Below are 8,905 nucleotides of genomic sequence, written 5' to 3'. Positions count from 1 at the left end.
TATGTTTATCTTAGTTTAGTATTTAGAGTTTATTATCATTGGTAGATTTGCTTACTGATTTGGTTGCTCTCTTCCTCTTTATATATTCTTTTTCTCTTTTTGTGAGTGTGTATGTGAATGCTTTCTTGTATGATTTTGTCCATATAGCTTTCCCCTTACCATTTGTCCTAGGGTTCTGTCTGTCCGTTTTCGTTTTTTTGTTTGTTTGTTTTCAATATAGTTTTTAGTGCTTGTTATCACTGATGGATTTGTTTTTTGGTTTGGTTGCTCTCTTCTTTCTTTATTTACTTCTTTTTTAAAATTATTTTAAATTTTATTTTAAAATTATTTATTTTAACAACTTATTTTATTTTATTTTTTTCTTTCTTTTTTTCTCCCTTTCCTTCTGAGCTCTAAGGCTGACAGGGTATTGGTGCTACAGATGGGAATCAGGCCTGTCCCTCTAGGTGGGAGAGCTGAGTTCAGGAAATTGGTCCACCAGAGAACTCCTAGGTCCACATAATATCAAACGGTGAAAGCTCTCCAAGAGATCTCTATCTCAACGTTAAGGACCAGCTCCACTCAACAACCAGCAAGCTACAGTGCTGAACACCCTATGCCAAACAACTAGCAAGACTGGAACTCAACCACACCCATTAGCAGAGAGGCTGCCTAAAATCATAATAAGGTCACAGACACCTCAAAACACACTACTGGACGTGGTCCTGCCCATCAGAAAGACAAGATCCAGCCTCATTCATCAGAAAAGGCACTAGTTGCCTTCACCAGGAAACCTACACAACCCACTGAACCAAACTTAGCCACTGGGGGCAGACACCAAAAACAATGGGAACTACAAACATGCAGCTTGCATAAAGGAGACCCCAAACACAGTAAGTTAAGCAAAATGAGAAGACAGAGGAACACACAGCAGATGAAGGAGCAAGGTAAAAACCTACCAGACCAAAGAAAAGAAGAGCAAAGAGGCAGTCTACTTGAAAGAGAACTCAGAGTAATGATAGTAAAGATGATCCAAAATCTTGGAAATGGAATGGAGAAAGTACAAGAAACTTTTAATAAGGACCTAGAAGAACTAAAGAGGAAACAAACAATGATGAACAACACAATAAATGAAATAAAAAATTCTCTAGAAGGAATCAACAGCAGAATAACTGAGCATGAGGACAGAGAAGTGACCTGGAAGATAAAATAGTGGCAATAACTCCTGCAGATCATAAAAAAGAAAAAAGAATGAAAAGAATTGAGGACATTCTTAGACTTCTGGGACAACATTAAACACACCAACATTCGAATTATAGGGGTCCCAGAAGAAGAAGAGAAAAAAAAAAGGGACTGAGAAAATATTTGAAGATATTATAGTTAAAAACTTCCCTAATATGGGAAAGGAAATAGTCAATCAAGTCCAGGAAGCTCAGAGAATCCCACACAGGATAAATCCAAGGAGAAACACACCAAGACACATATTAATCAAACTAACAAAAATTAAATACAAAGAAAAATATAAAATGCAGCAAGGGAACAGCAACAAATAACATAATAGGGACTTGCCATAAGGTTAACAGCTGATCTTTCAGCAGAAACTGAGGCCAAAAAGGAGTGGCAAGACATATTTAAAGTGATGAAAGGGAAAAAAACTACAACCAAGATTACTGTACCCAGCAAGGATCTCATTCATATTTGACAGAGATATTAAAACCTTTACAGACAGGAAAAAGCTAAGAGAATTCAGCAGCACCAAACCAGCTTTACAACAAATGCTAAAGGAACTTCTCTAGGCAGGAAACAAAAGAGAAGGAAAAGACCTAATAAACAACCCAAAACACTTAAGAAAATGGTAGTAAGAACATACATATCGATAATTATCTTAAATGTAAATGAAATAAATGCTCCCACCAAAAGACATAGACTGGCTGAATGGATATAAAAACCAGACCCGTATACATGTTGTCTACATGAGACCCACTTCAGACCTAGGGACACATACAGACTGAAAGTGAGGGAATGGAGAAAGATATTCCATGCAAATGGAAATCAAAAGAAAGTTGGAGTAGCAATTCTCATATCAGAGAAAATAGACTTTCAAATAAAGACTATTCCAAGAGACAAACAAAGGCACTACATAGTGATCGAAGGATCAATCCAGGAAGAAATAACAATTGTAAATATTTCTGCACCCAACATAGGAGCACCTCAATACATAAGGCAAATGCTAACAGCCATAAAAGGGGAAATTGAAAGTAACACATATAATAGTAGGGGAATTTAACACCCCACTTTCACCATTGAACAGATCATCCAAACTGAAAATAAATAAGGAAACACAAGCTTTAAATGTTACACTAAACAAGATGGACTTAATTGATATTTATAGGACATTCCATCCTAAAACAACAGAATATACTTTCTTCTCACGTGCAAATGGAACATTCTCCAGAAGAGATCATATCTTGGGTCACAAATCAAGCCTTGGTAAATTTAAGAAATTTAAAATCGTATCAAGTAACTTTTCCGACCACAATGCTATGAGACTAGATATCAATTACAGGAAAAAATGTGTAAAAAATACAAACACATGGAGGCTAGACAATACACTACTTAATAACCAAGAAATCACTGAAGAAATCAAAGAGGAAATAAAAACGTACCTAGAAAGAAATGACAATGAAAACACGACGACCCAAAACCTATGGGATGTAGCAAAAGCAGGTCTAAGATGGAATTTTATAGCAATACAACCCTACCACAAGAAACAAGAAAGATCTCAAATAAACAAGGCAACCTTACACCTAAAGCAATTAGAGAACGAAGAACAAAAAATATCCCAAAGTTAGCAGGAGGAAAGAAATCATAAAAATCAGATCAGAAATAAATGAAAAAGGAATGAAGGAAATGATAGCAAAGATCAATAAAACTAAAAGCTGGTTCTTTGAGAAGATGAACAAAATTGATAAACCATTAGCCAGACTCATCAGGAAAAAAAGGAAGAAGACCCAAATCAATAGAATTAGAAATGAAAAAGGAGAAGAAACAACTGACACTTCAGAAATACAAAGGAACATGAGAGATGACTACAAGCAACTTTATGATAATTAAATGGACAACCTGGAAGAAATGGACAAATTCTTAGAAAAGAATAACCTTCCAAGACTGAATCAGGAAAAAATAGAAAATATAAACAGGCCAATCACAAGCCCTGATATTGAGACTGTGATTAAAATCTTCCAAGAAACAAAAGCCCAGGACCAGAGAGCTTCACAGGTGAATTCTCTCAAACATTTAGAGAAGAGCTAACACCTATCCTTCTCAAACTCTTCCAAAATATAGCAGAGGGAGGAACATTCCCAAACTCATTCTATGAGGCCACCATCAGCCTGATACCAAAACCAGACCAAGATGTCACAAAAAAAGGAAACTACAGGCCAATATCACTGATGAACATAGACGCAAAAATCCTCAACAAAATACTAGCAAACAGAATCCAACAGCACATTGAAAGGATCATACACCATGATCAAGTGGGGTTTATCCAAGGAATGAAAGGTTTCTTCAATATATGCAAATCAATCAATGTGATAAACCATAGTAACAAACAGAAGGATAAAAGCCATATGATCATCTCAATAGATGCAGAAAAAACTTTTGACAAAATTCAACACCGATTTATGATAAAAACACTCCAGAGAGTAGACATGGAGGGAACTTAACTCAATATAATAAAGGCCTTATATGACAAACCCACAGCCAACATTGTTCTCAGTGGTGAAAACTTGAAACCACTTCCTCTAAGATCAGGAAGAAGACAATGTTGTCCACTCTCACCACTATTATTTAACATAGTTTTGGAAGTTTTAGCCACAGCAATTAGAGAAGATAAAGAAATAAAGGAATCCAAATAGGAAAAGAAGAAGTAAATCTGTCAGTGTTTGCAGATGACATACTATACATAGAGAATCCTAAAGATGCTACTAGAAAACTACTAGAGCTAATCAATGAATTTGGTAAAGTAGCAGGATACAAAATTAATGCACAGAAATCTCTGGCATTCCTCTTCAGTAATGATGAATAATATGAAAGAGAAATTACGGAAACATTCCCATCTACCATTGCATCAAAAAGAATAAAATACCTAGGAATAAACCTACCTAAGGAGACAAAACACCTGTATGCAGAAAACTGTAAGACACCGATGAAAGAAATGAAAGATGATACAAACAGATGGAGTGATACACCATATTCTTGGATTGGAAGAATCAACATTGTGAAAATGACTATCTTACCCAAAGCAATCTACAGATTCAATGCAATCCCTATCAAACTACCAATGGCATTTTTCACATAACTAGATCAAAAATTTTACAGTTTGTATGGAAACACAAAAGACCTCGAATAGTCAAAGCAATGTTGAGAAAGAAAAATGGAGCTGGATGAATCAGGCTCCTGCACTTCAGACTATACTACAAAGCTATGGTAATCAAGGGAGTATGGTACTGGCACAAAAACAGAAATATAGATCAATGGAACAGGATAGAAAGCCCAGAGAAAAACCCACACACATATGGTCAACTTATTTTTGATAAAGGAGGCAACAATATACAATGGAGAAAAGACAGCCTCTTCAAAAAATGGTGTTGTGAAAATTGGACAGCTACATGTTAAAGAATGAAATTAGAACACTTCCTAACACCATACACAAAAATAAACTCAAAATGGATTAAAGACCTAAATATAAGGCCAGACACTATCAAACTCTTAGAGGAAAACATAGGCAGAACACACTATGACATTAATCTCTGCAATATCCTTTTTGACCCACCTCCTAGAGAAATGGAAATAAAAACAAAAATAAACAAATGGAACCTAATGAAACTTAAAAGCTTTTGCACAGCAAAGTAAACCATAAACAAGATGAAAAGACAAGCCTCAGAATGGGAGAAAATATTTGCAAAATAAGCAACTGACAAAGGATTAATCTTCAAAATTAACAAGCAGCTCATGTAGCTCAATATCAAGAAAACAAAAACCCAATCCAAAAATGGGCAGAAGACCTAAATAGACATTTCTCCAAAGAAGGTTTACAGATTGCCAACAAACACATGAAAGGATGCTCAGCATCACTAATCATTAGAGAAATGCAAATCAAAACTACAATGAGGTATCACCTCACACCGGTCAGAATGCCATCATCAAAAATTCTACAAACAACACATGCTGGAGAGGGTGTGGAGAAAAGCAACCCTCTTGCACTCTTGGTGGGAATGTAAATTGATACAGCCACTATGGAGAACAGTATGGAGGTTCCTTAAAAACTAAAAATAGAGCTACTAAAAATAGAGCTACCACCAGTCCCACTACTGGGTGTATACCCTGAGAAAACCATAATTCAAAAAGAGTCATGTACCACAATATTCATTGCAGCACTATTTACTATAGCTAGGATATGGAAGCAGCCTAAGTGTCCATTGACAGATGAATGGATAAAATATTGTGCATATATACAATGGAACATTACTCAGCCATAAAAAGAAATGAAATTGAGTTATTTGTTGTGAGGTGAATGGACCTAGAGACTGTCATACAGAGTGAAGTAAGTCAGAAAGAGAAAAATAAATACCATATGCTAACACATATATGTGGAATCTAAAAAAAAAAAAAAGGTTTTGAAGAACCTAGGGGCAGGATAGGAATAACGATGCAGATGTTGAGAATGGACTTGAGGACACGGGGAGAGGGAAGGGTAAGCTGGGATGAAGAGAGAGTAGCATTGACATATATACACTACCAAACGTAAAATAGATAGCTAGTGGGAAGCATCCGCATAACACAGGGAGATCAGCTTGGTGCTTTGTGACCACCTAGAGGGGTGGGATAAGGAGTGTGCAAGGGAAATGCAAGAGGGAGGGGATATGGGGATATATGTATATATATAGCCAATCCACTTTGTTATAAAGCAGAAACTAACACATCATTGTAAAGCAATTATACTCCAATAAAATTGTTAAAAAACAAAAACAAAAAACTTTCATTCCATAGCCATTTAAAGATTCTCCTTTGATTATACCCTGGAACACCCCCAAGTCCAGCTCAGAGGTAACTGGGTTCCACAGCTTTCATCCTGGGGACTGGCATGAGGCACAGCAAATTGCAACAAGGATTCTGTCTTGCTGAGCCACCCACTTGTTAGCTGTTGATTCTGACTCCTTAGAATCATCAGTACAGAGGAACTAGAAGAGGAGGCAAGGTCTTAACCTGGTTGTTCATTAGAATCTGGCACCATCACTGAGGCAGCTGTTCAAATGCATTTCTTTTCTCAGGCTGCCTTAGTGGGCATGACAGAACTCTCCCTTCTCCTCCAGGGACCTGCAGCCCCATCCTTCTCTCTGATATGGACCACATACTTTCTGGGTACATGTGTGGTTGTCCATCCCCTTGGCTCTTGCTCCTTTGAGCATGCTCTCTACATCCTTACCCTAGTAAGTGCTTTTTCTGAGCTGCGTACTGTTCAAATGCCTCCAGCCCCGTCACCTTCCAGTCTCAAAGAAAGCTCAACCCCTTCTCCCCTGCACACTAACCTCGGACACTCAGCTTGTGCCATTGTAGCACTCTTTAATAGTTGCCATCACCAACATCTAGGGCTACCCTGCTTTTCCAGGTGAGAATCTAAATTCTAGGCAATGCAGGTGAAGGTCCCAAGAGAATTCTCTTCTACATTCAGGTTCAGGACTGACATGAAATGAACCTATGAATTTCTATAGCTGAATAAGTATGGGTGCTGGGGGCAGAGAGGGTAGGGAGAGAGGGACTAAGATATCATCTCCTTCTCAACTCATAGCAGCCCAGGGACAACTATGCTAGAATATATAGCAGTGCATTTAGAGTCTTGCACATATTTACAATGAATGACTTTGGATTTAAGGGAAGAAAATTTTTCTTTTTATTTAACATTTTGAAATAAACACCAAGTATAGACACATATACATGCAGAATCATCATGAATGCAACATTAGTAAATGCAGATTGTTGTAAAAATGTGTTATATTGGTGACTCCAGTACCACTGATGTCATCAGTAATGTGATTTTCTATTTCAATACATTTCTGAACAAAACAAAGTGTAATCCTCCATATACACAATAGCTGTATTCCTAGAAAATTTGGTGCATTTTAAAACCATGCCAGAATTTTACTTCCTGCTGTGAATGATTAAATTTGGGCATTTGAAACCTCCTACCAAAAGCCAGATGAGGAGAAAAATAAACTGTTCAAAAGCATCTCAAAGTTACCAAGGCAGCCAGGACTGAAGGAGCTGAGATCCTTACGAGAACAGAACTCACACCTTGCCTCACCCTCCGGATACTGGCTGACTCAGCAGTGACCACTGAGGGCCAAGAAGCTGGGCAGACACTTGCCACCAACAGCCTGAGAAACTAAGTAAGACTTTTGGAAATCTCATTGTGCCTGAGGGACAAAACTAGATTTCAGGTTCCACCAAGGAGGAAGGGTCAGGCCCTTGATTGGGACTCTGAAGGGTTATTGCCTAGAAATGCACCATATCTTACAAAGACTGAAACTCATCTTTGAATTAACTTAATACCTAATTTAAATCCTAGCTAAATGCTAAAATAAATCCTCTCTGGAGAAAAATAACAATGGCCAAAGTTTCTACAAACTTTCAACCTGACATCCAACATTCAAGAAAAAATTATCAAGCATATTGACTAATGGGACCAAAAGAAAAAAACAGAGAATGAAAGCAGACTCGCAAGTGATACAGATATTAGACACAGATTTTAAAATAAAATAATATGATCAAGAATTTTTTCAGAGAACTGTTCCCAACACACACACATACACACATGTACTATTAAATCATATAAAACAGAATTAGGTTCTAGGATTATATAAACATAAACAAACAGGTTTTACACCTACGTGAATGTCTGGTGGGACACTTGAAAATCTTGTATGATGTGGAAATATTGTTCCTGGTGTAGAGCTGTCCTGAGCATTGCAGGGTATCTGGTATCCCAATAGCACCTTAAAATCATCTTGTCAACTGAACGCCCTAACCTCTGGTCCCACCAAGTTTCCCAAATGCTCTTTGGAGGGCAGAATTGACCCTGTTGAAAACTGTGCTTCCATTTCTCTCCTTTACATGGGGAGGGTGCAGCCCTGAAAGCTGTGATAGCAACACAAACCTGTACAGGTCATCCAGCTTGAAGATATGAGGCTTGAACCCTGACCTCCTAACTCCTAATATGACGCTTTTCTACAAATCCTCAATCACACTTAAAGTTTTTGGGAGCACTGGCTTTGATTTCTGGGTCAATCAGCAATTTGAGGATTTAAATATATATATATATATATATATATATATATATATATATATATATACCTACCCAGGTGAATGATACAGGATACATAAAACCCATTAATAACTAAAGACTATTAGTTGTTTTTAAAACACCCTTTATTATAGTAATGCAAATTCATTTCCAAAATTCTGAAGTACGTTGGGACATTTTGCTGAGAATTTAAAGGTCTCAAAACACCTTATCCTACTTCAGCTTAGGAAAATCAAAGGCACACTTCAAAGATCTCAAGTTTAAAAAATATCAGAAAGTCCTACTTGTATGAGTTCAAAGCAATCACAGGTGAATCATGAGGGATTTGTGTGGAAAGTTAGTATCCAAATATATTTTTCCTCTGAAATCCACATAGGCTTCTAAATTCAGTTGGATTAACATTTTTATCAATTCTCTTACAACTCCACAGTTTCTCAGCCCTACCTGAAATCCTAGCCCCCTCCAGCTTTCATGGTTCTGCTACCTGCTTCTCATCCACCTGCTCTCTGCTTCTCTCACACATGGATAACAGAGCTCTCCTAAAAACAATTGATTTTTCTCTAC

This window comes from Lagenorhynchus albirostris, chromosome 10, assembly GCF_949774975.1.
Source record: "Lagenorhynchus albirostris chromosome 10, mLagAlb1.1, whole genome shotgun sequence".
NCBI lineage: Eukaryota > Metazoa > Chordata > Mammalia > Artiodactyla > Delphinidae > Lagenorhynchus > Lagenorhynchus albirostris.
This window is presented reverse-complemented; position numbering follows the sequence as displayed.